The 14,297-nt window shown below is 37.0% G+C and overlaps 1 long non-coding RNA gene across 5 annotated transcripts in view; it reads right to left on the bottom strand.

The window, feature by feature from the left end:
• Positions 1–14,297, bottom strand: part of LOC137488194 (uncharacterized) — a 194,634-nt gene that overhangs the window by 82,581 nt on the left and 97,756 nt on the right. For 4 of the 5 annotated variants that reach the window (XR_012394361.1, XR_011007139.2, XR_012394358.1 and 1 more), the window contains 3 exons: positions 5,755–5,830; positions 5,324–5,433; positions 3,619–3,668 (listed from right to left, as the gene is read on the bottom strand). The exons of the other annotated variant lie outside the window; for it this stretch is intronic. This is a non-coding gene — a long non-coding RNA (uncharacterized lncRNA). The remainder of the gene's footprint in view (positions 1–3,618; positions 3,669–5,323; positions 5,434–5,754; positions 5,831–14,297) is intronic. 5 annotated transcript variants of the gene reach the window in all.

The following is a 14,297-nucleotide window of genomic DNA, read 5'->3' as shown; positions in this document are numbered from 1 at the left end:
TGTACTTGAGTACAAATTAAGCTGAGTAATCTACTTCGTTACTTTTAAAATCACAATTCGTTACAAAGTACTGTAAATAAATTAATATTTCAGCCACGCACTGACCAGCATTTCGGTAGCCAATAAAAAAAGCTGATCTTAACGGACCAATGAAAAGCCTGGTACATTATTTGAACCGAAAAACAAGTTCAGGCTACTGCAGATTTACGTGACCGCCATCATACAGTCACAAAGTTATCAATTGACATATGGAGATTTAAGACAGAAGAAATGAGGAAGAAATAGCAGAGGATGAATGCATGGCCACACCCGGAGGAGCTGTTCACCTACAGGTATATAGGGAAGAAAGGGGACAGATGCGCTGATGTGAATAGCTATGTTATCATCTAAAATGCTAATTAAATGTATGCCCAAAACTGGAATATCGCATTAAAGACTGCAAATAAAGCAGCTTTTCTGTCCATCAAGTCGAAGAGAACAAAATTGCCACCTTTCTGATTAACTGGCGACAAATTTCCAAAAGTAAAAACAGAATTTGCATCAGTAGGAGCAGCTGCGTGAATAAATTATCTTCATTTAATAAGTGACTTGCGCATCAGAAGGCAATCCTGCACGCAGTGAACGCGCGCTGGCGTTTGAAGGCGCGAGACACGGAGTGCGGGCACTCTTGACAATTGGAGCTCATTATTAATATAATATAATACTGAAATGGTTGAGGCGGTTTAGAATGTCCAAAACAACACTTAAGATGTTTTACAATGTGCTTAGCCAGCTGGTTTGTCCATTCACACACATTTTCAAAATATATGCGCATTATAGCGTTTCCATCAACCGTTTTTATGTGCATATCCAAAAAGCGCATAAAATAAGTGGATGAAACCTGCCCTCTGCTGTGCCATCCAACTTACACAGGGTTTCCGTGGGGTCTTAAAATGTCTAAAATATAAACATCTAAATTTTAGGCCTTAAAAAGTCTTAAATTCGCTGTTCTAGATCTGAAATATGTTTGCACAGGTCTTATTTTTCCGAGGTACATGTATCGCTACTCCTAATGCTCATTTAAATTATTTTTTTGTTGTTGCTTGGTTTCGTGGTGGTGTAGTTCTTTATTTCACTAGTCCTATTGTGATTTGCAGTATTAAAACTACAAATAATACCAGCATGCAATAGCTCAGTGCGCGCGGCGAATGTGACGTCATCGCCGTGTTTGCGGAGGTTCACTTTGGATGCGCGCGACATGATTTCGGGTGAACAGTTCGCGCGGCGCCGCGCTTGATTTGAGTTGAATTTGAAGCGCTTTGAAGAGATTTTGTCTGTAACAGTACAGCTGTACAGACATCTTAACTATCCGACCATGCGTGATCAGCATAGAGATAACCAGATGACCAATAATTCTTGGCTAGAAATTGCAACAGCCATGGAAAGGAAGTGTTTTGTTAAAGTTTGGAAAAACCTGGGGGATAAGTTTGTTACAACAAAAAAGAGGCCATGGCAAAAGTGGAGACCCAGGTGGTTTTAAGATTACAGAATATGTTTTTCCACCATTTATAGGTTTTACACTGATGTATCATTTGGAAGTTAAAGCAATGTAACACAAATTAAGTAACAAATTAGGTATTTAATAACTGGACAATAATATATGAACCCATCGACTTACAGTTAACTGATGCCCAATTTCTAGGCTTTATTGGTGATGATGGACAGGATTGTTGGACCATTATTGCCTTTTCAGCTCATTAGTAGAGGACAGAAACTAGCCAGACAATAATGTGTCAATTGTTGAGTGGGCAAAAAATGTTTTTTTTTTTTTGCTATTATTCTTGCCAGAATAAAAAAAAAATTGTAGAGTAACCCATGTTTTGTTGTCATTGATATTTAACTTTAATAGGTAGAACTGTCCGAGATATAAACAAAAGTGAGTGATGCATCAAACTTTGCTTTAAAAAATCCTGAATAGTTATAAAACTTTATAATCAATCATTAATTTTCTTTTTGGCTTAGTTCCTTTATTAATCTGGGGTCGCCACAGCGGAATGAACAAGCTTTTTTACAAGACTTCAGTCTATAATCTGAAAAAAAAAACATTATGGTAAGAAGACAACTTAATTTGTGTGATATTTAATTTATTAATAATATGTTTAGGCACTAGGCAGTGTTGTTCTGTGGTTTTTGATGGTTCAGTTCGTGAATTAGGTATTTAAAAAAGTTTCTCCATAATTTGCAAGTGTTTTTTTCTAATTAAATCATCTATTGATCGTACAAATAAAAGAGGCATCATTTGAAATGATAAAAAGTCGTGCATTTGTGCATATTTCTGTTATCTTTATACTCAAAATAGCAAAACATTGTTTTTGTAAAATAATCATGATGCGCAGTGGGTATCGCTATCGCCTCAAAGCAAAAAGTTTGTTGGTTCAAGCCCTGGCTGAGTCAGTTGGTGTTTCTGTGTGGAGTTTGCATGTTCTCCCCATGTTGGCGTGGGTTTCCTCTATAGGTGCTCTATAATTATAATCTATAATTAATGCTGTTTACACAGTTTTAAAAGTGTTTATAGTATCTTTAGATGTGTTATGTAAAATGTGTTTTACTGCCTGGATCTTGTCTGACTCCGCATTCATGGATAATTCCACCAATATCGCCAAGCTAAAAAAGTAATTTGTAATTTTGTAATTTGAGTAGTTTTTACGAAGAGTAATTTGTACTTTTACTTGAGTACTTTTTAACACCAGTACTTTAACTTGTAATTGAGTACAATTTCAGCAATGTAACAGTACTTGTAATTGAGTACAATTTTTTTGTACTCTTACCACCACTGGATATTAATGCTCTCATTTTACTTTCTAGGTGTTAAAAACTTAAACATTGTTCTGTAATTCATATGTTGTATCTATGCTCAGTGAAGCATATTTTAATTTAATAGGCCATCAGACCTTCCAACATTCATTTAATGTGCTTCATAGCATTTTTTGTACTCATTTACATTTTTGTTTTCTTTAACAATGCTGGTAACACCTTCGTTTTGAACAGATTTCTACAAATAAGGCTTATTACCCGTCTATTACTAAAATAATGTCTGTTTATTCAATTTATAAAGTACATATTGTGCATGAATGTATCCCTAATCTTTCCCAATCCTTAAACCCAACTTAATAGCTATTAATAAGCAGCAAATGATGAGTTCATTAAACTAAAATCATAAGTTAATGGTTTGTTAATAGAACTGTACCTTGATAATAATAATAAAGTATGACTATCACTAATAAACTAATCACAGTTTGATTGAACTATCTCAACCAGAGCCAAAACTTTTCTGCCTTTTTCATCATTTATAATTCTTATTTTTTAATAATAAAGCAGAATACGAGAGGGGAAGGTCAGAGGTCAGATCAAGCTAGCGGTCAGAATCCAGTCTTTCCTATTGAATATGCATGAAGACTGTTTGATTCCTCTGACAGCGAGTTGAGCCAGTGTTAGGGTGAATGTAAAGGGAACAGATATCTTGAGCAGGGGGGTTTGTAAAAGCACATGTGATGATGGCGGCTTTACTGATAATGAGATGTCAAGAGTTAGTCCTCACATAGACCCACAGCTGTTTGATCTGCACTGAACTAAACTCACCCGCACCACCAGTAACTGTCTTTTATTCGCCAACGATGATTTATCAGGATCTGCCGAGAAAAGAACCGAGTAAGAGAAAGAGCTGAAAGGAACAGTATCATCATAATTCTACTTTTACTCACAGCACTAAAACCCTGCAATTATTCTCCCCTACTTCACTTTAAGTAGTTACACTAAATTCTCCATCTCTTTGCCTTTGCCTCTCATCAAAATGCAGGATGGGATTGTAAAATGGCTGTATTTGCATCACAAATGTAGGGTACTTGTGTTGCTATAGCAATTATATAAAAAAGATGAAATCATGGAATAAAAAAAGCAATTATTCACAAGCTTATGAATGTAGCAAAACGCATTTCAAATACACGAGAGCTCTCAGAGAATGTAAACATATTTGTGTCGCAGAAAGTTTTGCTGTTTATTTGAAAATCCCTGCTTGAGGCATTAGGAAAAAGTGGCTACATTACTAGGAAAAATAAAACGTGTATTATTGATATTTTAGATGCATATGGGATATATTTATGTTTATATGAAAGCCTGTTTTTGTCACATGCATATAAAGGTAATTGTGAGTTTTTATCTCACAATTCAGATTTTTTGCTTGCTGTCAGTGTTGCCAACTTAGTGACTGAAGCGGGGGAGCGGCTTTAGCTTGTTGAGAAGAGTAGGGACTTATATATATATTTGGACATTGGCAACCTTAGTTTTGGCTCAACACAGTGACCATGTGCATAAAAACTCATTTTTTTTTTGTACTAACATTTAATCATGAAAGGGTTGCCTAGTTATTTTTCTGCCAACCAAAATATGTTCTGACATGTTACTGTCATTCCCATTAAGTTTTAACAACATAGTTTCAGAGTGTCCTGCTTTTTAATGGGCTAAAAACGTTTTATTGCTCATGCAAATGTCAATTGAACATTTGAGAACATTCCATTTTAGAAATTATAATTTTGCATAGTATCAATTTTACAAATGTTACACATTGAACTGAAGCATTTCAGTTCTATGAATTATATATATATATATATATATATATATATATATATATAATGTTTGTGCCAACTTTTCAAGAACATTATTTAAAAGGATATTTCACCCAAAACCAAAAATTCTATGATCATGTATGTCTAACATTCTTCCAAATATCTTCTTTTGTGTTCAACAGAAGAAGAAAAAATTAATTATGATTATTATTATTTTTTCTTTTTTAAACATTTTCTAAATTATGTGTAAAAGAGCCAGGAATTTTTCACAGTATTTCCTAAAACAGTTTTTTCTTCTGGGGAAAGCCTTATTTGTTAATTTCAGTTAGAAGAAAAGCAGTTTTTATTTTTTAATGATAATTTTAAGTTCAATATTTAAGCAATTTTTTTTCCGACTATTTAAAAAACAAACTAACATTATAGAATAACGTGCCTAATTAACCTAGTTAACCCTTTAAATGACACTAAGCTGAATACTAGCGTCTTGAAAAATATCTAGTAAAATATTATTTACTGTCATCATGGCAAATACAAAATAAATCAGTTATTAAAAAATTAGTTATTAAAACTATTTTGTTTAGAAATGTGCGATAGAGAAGTGTCCCTTTAAGATCATATTTGACATGTTTTATTACCATTACTGGAAGACTGTTTAATACATGCAATACAGTGCTTGTTTTGTGCATTGACTTTACAGTAAAACTCTATACAGTATAGCTTACCTGCTGTTTTTGGTATGTCAACTGTTGTTACTGAACAAGTTAAGCTGCAGCGTTGAGCCAAATAAACCCCAGCTCTCTCCCCGCAGGGTGGTCTGTCCTCTGAGTTTTCCCTTCAAGCAGCATCAAATGTGTTCAGTTTAAATGTGAAGCAGTGATTCATGATTAGAAATGCAGTTAAGTGAAAATTAAAGTGCTTAGAAAGTCTCAAACATTTAATTAAAGCACAGATAGCCCAGAAATGTCACACTCGCTCTCTTTCTGTTGCTGCATTATGATTCGCTTTCCCGTGTCTCTTTAATCCGCTGATTAGTGCGCGTGTGTGTATGTGTGTGTTTATACAGAGTGAGCGTTTTCCCATCAGGCCAGACTGTAGTATATACTGTGAGAGAGTAAGAAGATGAGAGAGAGAGAGCAACATAACTTTTACTCACCAATTAAACGCTTCTCCTGAAAAGTGCTGACTCGACACATTACACCAGCTGAAGGTTACAGCCTAATTAGAATAACCTTACACCCCATGTTACACACACACACACACACACACACACACACACACACACACAAAGAGGGAGAGACACTTTTAAATATTATATCTATAAAACAGCAGCATGTGAAGTTGTGTTTTTATGATGAAAACAGCAGAATCTCAGGCCTCCAGATGTTTCCCTCTGATGAAGGTAATTTTGTTTTATATGATGTGTCTGATTTAGAAAGTGTCAGTCAATGTCCTTCAGGATATATATATATATATATATATATATATATATATATATATATATATATATATATATATATATATATATATATATATATATATATGTCTCCTGCTGTTGTTACTGCAGACTAGTACAGTAAAAAGAAAGAAGAAATGCCTGCATGTGTTTAGCATTTTTACTTATTGCAAACACAAGAGTAATCTGGTAGTGTTGCAGCTGCTTTTGCTTTTTCGGGGTTAATTATTGTGAACTCTCAATTGCAACAGATCTCTGTAGGCTGAAATTTCTGTAGACTGATGGCATTTCATGCCGTTCAGCCTTACAATTTTAAAATGTGAGCAAAATCATCACTCTAGACATTACGCTAAAGAATCATTCAAATACTAGCTCTAAAGTAACGTTTCTAAAGTAGCAACAATTTCTGCTGTTCTGACATTAGCTGCAGATGTGAATGAATAGTGGAAGAAAGTAGTTCCTCGTACAAAAGGATTTTCTGTGTTCGTTTTTCTTTTTTATAAACACGATTATACTGTCTAACTGTTGTATAAATGAAATATCACACACGTAGCAGTACAATGTGGCTGTATATCATCACTGGTGGGACACTAAGGCACTTGTTGTACAGCCTTGTGCCAACACACGCCTCCAATCAGTGCCAATATACAGCCATATCACACTGCCACTCATATATATATATATATATATATATATATATATATATATATATATATATATATATATATATATATATATATATATATATATATAATTTTATTTATTTTTTACTTTTTTAATTTGGGCAAAAACTGTAAAATTTAATTAAATGATTCTCACAATGGAATGTTTAGAAATGTTTTGCTGATTGATTGATTGCTTGATTATTCATTCATTGATTCTTTTGCTTTTCGGCTTAGTCCCTTTATTAATCTGGGGTCGCCACAGTGGAATGAACCGCCAACTTATCCAACTGGGAAACATCCACACATACTCATTCACACTCATACACTACGGACAATTTAGCATACCCAATTCACCTGTACGGCATGTCTTTGGACTGTGGGGGAAACCGAAGTACCCGGAGGAAACCCTTTCTTTATCTATGTAAAGCTGCTTTGACACAATCTACATAGTAAAAAGGTGCTATAGAAATAATTAAAAATAAATAAATAAAGAATATTTAGAGTTTCAACAAATTAGTTCAATTTCCTGGCTTAATATGCTCTAATTTGTTTCTTAACCTGGTCTAATTTGTTGATTTTTATTAAATAACTCTAAAAATTTCTAATGAAATACATAAAAGTAAGATTATTTTCAATAAACATAACTTCAAAATTAGTGCGTCTTAATAATAATTTATACTGTATAAATAAAAGAACATTAAATTATTTTATTTTGCTTTCATTTTAATTTTACCCCAAAGACAGACAGACAGACAGAGAGACAGACAGACAGACAGACAGACAGACAGACAGACAGACAGACTGACTGACTGACTGACTGACTGACTGACTGACTGACTGACTGACAGATAGATATTAATGTATTACTATTGTAAAAAAGTATGTAAAATAACAACAGTATTCATGTAGAATTTGAATGTTAACAATGCTTATTTTGCATAAGAAACAGAACTATAATTAGAAAAAAAAGAGATATTTTAATGGCCAGATGACCTTTTTCTCTTGATACTCATGTCACTCAATTGCACACTCAGAATTGTTGGATATTATAGTTGACAAAAGAAATACAGTACTTCAGTACTTACACCGCAAAGAGAAAGAAAGAAAAGTTTCAGTAGACAAGATGCTGGGAATCACTGGCTCTGGATGTGCCCCGGTGCCTTCAAACCTCTGAATAGCCCTTGATAAGCAGCATTTTTAAGGTGTCAGTCCCACTCATAGTGTGTCTAGAGTTGATAGTGTTTGTGAATGAAAGCAGGAAATCAAGCCTAAACATCTGCTATCAGCTTCTGCACTGATGCAGCTCAAACATCCATGTATTTTACACACTTTTAAACAGAGATGACCTGGGAGTGAAAAGCAGCCCTAAATTTATCAACAGAAAGACGCCAACAAACATTACACACACATAGCTCAATGTGTCGATGACACATCCTATTTAAGCAAACATGATGTGCAGAGTTATACAAATACTCTATTGTAATAAGCCAAAACTAACATTTTAGTTTGACAAAGTGTTGCTGATTTGATCCTTCACCAGATGATATGCAGTTAAAGCATTTGACCATTTATCTTAGTGAAAGCTATCGAGATGTGAGACTTTCAACATACATAAACAGTTGCTGATTTTAACTTTATGCAGTGCTTTACCAACTGATCAAAATATGAACTTTGACTAGAGAAGGTATGACTTGAGAAGGTTTTCCAGAGCAGCCGTATTGAGATTCAAAAATGTCTGCGAGTTGGGACCTGAACTCCATTTCACAATCAGAAACAGAAAGAGCTTTATTCACACGTATGAGGACTTTCTTTTCGTGACAGAGCTTCTACAGTGCAACAGAATTACAGAGACAGGACAACAAAACGGATAATAAATATATTTTAAAAAGAGAAGTAATTAGTGAATGCAGATATACAAATTGACAAGTGTATGTACAGGTATAATACCATATACAACGTTAATAGTGCATCTGTTATGGGCAAACTGGCATGTGTCGTATGTTGTTAAATAAGTGTATATGTGTATAAAAGTGTACATCAAGTAGTGATGTTGGTTCTACAATTATTATCATCAATTGTTCATGAGATGAATTGCCTGAGGGAAGAAACTGTTCTGGTGCGCAGTGCTCTGTAGCGTCGACCAGAAGGTTCAAAGAAGCAGTGTGCTGGGTGTGAGGGGTCCAGAGTGATTTTGGCAGCCCTTCTGTTTGCTTTGGATAAGTACAGTTCTTGGAGGGTTGTACCAATGATTTGTTTAGCAGTCAGAACTATTTGTCGTAGTCTTCGAAGGTCAGATTGGGAGCTGAGCTAAACCAAGCAGTTATTGAATAGCAGAAGACTGGTTCAATGATGGAGGTGTAGAACTGTTTTAGCAGCTCCTTAGGGAGGCTGAACTTCCTCAGCTGATGAAGAAAGTACAGCCTTTGTTGAGCTTTTTTGACAATGGAGACAATGTGAGTGCCCCAGTTCAGGTCCTGAGAGATGGTGGTGCCCAGGGACCTAAATGACTCCATTTGAACTACGCGTGTGACCAGTTGAACTTACGTAATGTTTTTGAACCCTATCACCTACCCTGTGGTTAAACATTGTGTATATCTTTGTAACTGTTGAATATTTGTGTCAGACACTAGCTACTGTATGTTTCCATCCAAAAAATTGAGTTAGATTTATGTGCAAAACTGGAGTACTGCAACCAAACATTAATTCATTCATTTTTTGTCGGCTTAGTCCCTTTATTAATCCGGGGTCGCCAGAGCGGAATGAACCGCCAACTTATCCAGCAAGTTTTTACGCAGCGGATGCCCTTCCAGCCGCAACCCATCTCTGGAAAACATCCACACACACATTCACACACACACTCATACACTATGGACAATTTAGCCTACTCAATTCACCTGTACGCATGTCTTTGGACTGTGGGAAACCGGAGCACCCGAAGAAAACCCACGCAAAGGCAGGGAGAACATGCAAACTCCACACAGAAACGCCAACTGAGCCGAGGTTCGAACCAGCGACCCAGCGACCTTCTTGCTGTGAGGCGACAGCACTACCTACTGCGCCACTGCCTTGCCCGCAAGCAAAGATGTGAAAGTGAAAGTAAAAAAGTGAATAAAACATGGAAAAAGCTGTGAAAAAAAGTTTACCAAAAGAAGGTTGGCTTATCTTTCTGCAGCAAAGTATGTTTTTATTTCTCAGAAATTTGTGCCAAATACCAAAAAGAAAAACAGAATTTTCTGTGGTAGGATCAGCCAGCATGGGCCTTTTTATAATATAATTAATAACTTGTGTCTTAGAACAGCGGTTTCCGACAGGGGGGTCCCGGCCCAAAAGGGAACCTCACCGAGCTCTGAGGGTGGTCGCGTCATATTTAACAAATTTCTTAGCAGAGCACAATTAGAAGAGTGATCATGTTCAGTTCATTTTATCCCCTAGCTCAGTGGTCTTCAACCATCAGTCCGTGGATCAATTGGTATCAGGCCGCACTAGAAAACATTAATTATTTCAATTTTATTTATTATCCGAGTCTCAATGATCTTTTACTTTGAAAAGTCTTTTATTTTGAAAAATTACTGTATTCTCTCGCTTACATCTCGGTCAATTGAGTGCCCAAATTTAATCCATAAGCAGCAAAATGAGTTATTTTGTAAACGTCTTTGGAAAGTGTCATTGCTACGGGGAAAAGGCCCAGGGAACGACCCATGAAATGCCAAGAATGCCTTCGCAATCCATGTCAACAAATCAGGTGAAACCACCATAGCTCTGCAAGAAGATCAACTGCTGGAGATCGCAAATAATGGCGGCCTTTAAGGGGCCGTTTGCATATCGCTTATTTCTAGAGTTTGCACAATTTTGTTGTTTCCTATTGACCCATGCGGCAATAAATCCCACAAGCGCAGTGCACTGCGAGTCATGTGACTAGAATTGACCAATCAGCTTTAACTAATATGGAATATGCACATTTCGTTAAGACTAATTATCTCAAACACAGAAGACACAAACACTGCAGTGCTTTGTAATTTTCTCCATAAATAAAACTTGTTTTAGAGTGGTAGCAATGTTTTCAGCTTGTCATCCTCCGAGAAAACAGTTGATGGTCACCTTGCAACCTAATACACCAGCCATTTCGAGCCTGGTCTTAGTAGGTCAGGCTGAAAAGTGACCAGCTAAAACCATCTAAAACCAGCTTGAAAATCCTGGTTTAAGCTGGATATAGCTGGTTTTGGCTGGGCTCCCAGCCTGGCTAAGCTGGTCAAGCTGGTTTTAGCTGGTCATCTCCCAGTATGTCCAGCTAAAACCAGGCTGGAAATGGCTGGAAACCAGCCTATAAGTGGTCAAAACCCCTCTAAAACCAGGCTGGTCGACCAGCTAAAACCAGCCAACCATCCTAAGCTGGTTTAAGCTGGATTTGTCAGCAGGGTAAAACAACAGTTTGTTTGAAAACAACATTTTTTGTCATCCTTACTGCAAACTTATGTGAGCGAAAATATCATTAGGTGTTGAGGGGGCCTTACAATATTTTCCGGGGGAGAAGGGGGTCTCAGGCAAAAAAGGTTGGTAACCACTGTCTTAGAAGACGAAAAACAATGAACGCACAGTTGCTTTTAGAGGCAAGTCTACTCAAGACAGTTCTGTAGGTAATGATACAGAACTATAGGTAGAGGGTTTTAAGAATGACCAAATAATGGTTTGTCTTTTTATGCTGTCCCATAGCATCTTTTTTGTTATCACATAATCTATTAGAACAAAATCATGGAACGTTTTTGATGGATTTGCTCTAAGTCATTCAGTAATGGTGGTTCCATCCTTATTTATGCACATTACTTCTTATCGGATAAAAAAAAGCATGGCTGCACATCGTCAGGAGATGCACAAATTAGTATTTTTTTGTCATTATTACAATGTTTTCAACAAACAAGCACATGTTTTAATACATTCATAACAGCATCCATGCTTTACCCCCATGCTTAAAGCAGTCCCACAACATACCTTCACATCTGACACTCAAATTCCCTGTCAGAATAGTCTAGTTTCTGGGAATGAGCTTTTAACCGTGTCTGGTATAGAACTTTTTCTTGGCTTCTGAATGGAGGGAGCCATAGCGACCAGCGTCTTTCAGCAGAATGCTAAGAACTTCCGTTTTCAGCGATCACAACTAGTAATTTGCGCTACGAAAATGGTTTCAATAGCGTTTTGAGTGGATTATGGAGTGTTTTTGACACACAACTTTGAAAAGTGTGTGTTAAAGCCGTTAATCGGTCAGATGTGGTTCACGGGCGAGAGAAAAAAACATTCTCCTAGTTCACATGTCTGCCGTCAGAACTAGTGTGTGTGTGTGTGTGTGTGTGTGTGTGTGCGTGTGTTACCAACCTGTCAGCTGTTAGCTCAGCAGCTCTTCAACATACACACACACACAATACTTCACTGCATTATAGAGCACACCAGATTACTGACATGAAACTTAACAGGTTTGTAAGTCGTGCAATTTACAAAAATGACCAAATAAAAGTCTGTTACTGATACTCTGCTGGCTGATTTGCTGTACTTTCAATTCGCAAGCCGTTTGTTTCATTTACTGTGCAGTATTTACCACGGTTAGTGTTTTTCTGTCATTTAAAAATGACACTTTATTTTCACTTTGTCACAGTTATTAAATCAGTGTGATAGTGGGACAGTACAGTAGGCTACGTGTGTGTGTCAAACTTTTTGGTTAACTACATTTGTTTGAGCAGGTTATGTATTTGAAAGAAAGAGAAACTGCTGACTTTGGCGATGACGAGGGTTTATTTGAACTGCACAATATGCCATCTGACAACGAGGAGAAAATGCCTCACAGCAGCTGTTTTCCGTCCTATTAGATCACATTTTTTTAAAGATCAGTCCAGGAGGTGGTGTCCAGGAGGTTTGTCAAAGATGACAAAAGCAGGTAAAATAGATTAAAACTATTCAAACCTGTCTAAATGTGACTGTTTACTTGCATCAGCTGCCGACCGGAAGTTCTTAGCATTCTCCTAGCGCATACATGCAAAGCATAATGGGTAATTTTGCGTTCTAAGAAAAAGGTCTATAATGTTAATGTTGTTTTCATGTGTTTACATAGATGAATATAGCCAGGGTGCAAATGCATTGCCTTCAGTGATTTCCTGAAGATAAATACCAAAAAGTAACACAACTGGAATGACCACAGCAGTCGCCATCGACAATCTTATATGAAGTAAGAGATTGTGATGACATGATGACGCGTGCAGGTGGTGTAGTGCTGTCCCATTTCTTAGGGGTAAAGTTTGAAGCCCTTTTCCTAAATACTTGATTTCCAAGGTCAAGGGGTAAGGGAAGGGGTAAGGGGGTACAAAAATCGATCCCCAAAATGACCATGAAAATAGGTGGATGGAAACATAGCTAATGATAGAATCCTAGAAAATCTTGGGATCTTTTAAATTCTGTTGATGTAGGCCACATGTCTATAGTGAGGGATGTGGGGGTAAAGGTAACTTGAAGTAACTGTCCTGAGAGAACCAATAGCTCAGGAAAAACTTCTGCTGTGTCTCTCTATTCAGGCTCAAGATTAGGGCTCCAGCTGTTGGCAGCACCATTGCAAAATATCTGTTATTTTCTTGCATTTTGTAACCCAAGAACTTGATCTTTACATTTGTCATCCCATGACACACTCTTCTTCATGTCAGCTTCTGTTTTTTATAAGAAAAAAAAGTACTTTTGCATTAGATTCTTTGATTTTCTTGCATTGTCTTTGATGAACCATGATGAACCAACCTGACAATCTACACCTGGCTTTAGATATGTGTGTACAAACCTCTACAGTTTTCTACAACAGCCCCTCAGTGAATACTAAATCAATTGAGCATGACTATCTTAGCATTTTGTTTTCTCAAATTCAAAAAGTCATCCGAGAGTCTGAGTTGGCTGATGAATTCCTTGCTCCAGTGGCCTTCATATTAAGGGACCGCGGCGACTACAAAGGCCCCCGTTTTCCATCAGTCTGGAATCATGGTAAGCCTTTGGGTCATTCCTGGATCTACAGCCCCAGAAATAGTCCTCATCTATTTTGTCTCTCACTTTTATCCTTTTTCTCTCATGCTGGAATCGTTAGGGTCGACCTCACAGCTTAGAATTTAATGAGGGAGGAGAGGCCGGCAAAAGAAAGAACGAGAGCGAGGAAGGTCATTGCTCTAGTGGTTGTATCTCATGAGAAATGATGGGAGAAGCTATTGATTATGGGCAGCCGGTTGAGTCAGATAGCTAGACGGACGGAAACGGGCCCGCGAGACGCTGAGGAGTCAGACGGCTGCACCTGAGAGACGAGTCTGTAATGAGGGGTCAAAACTAAAGGATAGAGAGAGAACACAATAAAACAACATCGGCAGAGAGAGAGAGAGAGAGTCGGTTTAAAGAGCAACTCTCATTCTTTGTTCAAATTAGAGCTGTCAAAAAGATTTTTAGCTCCCTGCGATCTTTGCATTGACTTGCTGAGGAGAGTAAAGATAATGAGAAGAGGATGGCTTTTTGTGGCGTTTATGTAGCATTTAGCTTGCTTACAAGTGTCAATTGACAGCTAGATCATGC

The sequence above is a fragment of the Danio rerio genome, chromosome 2 (genome assembly GCF_049306965.1).
Source record: "Danio rerio strain Tuebingen ecotype United States chromosome 2, GRCz12tu, whole genome shotgun sequence".
Classification (NCBI taxonomy): Eukaryota; Metazoa; Chordata; class Actinopteri; order Cypriniformes; family Danionidae; genus Danio; species Danio rerio.
This window is presented reverse-complemented; position numbering and strand designations above follow the sequence as displayed.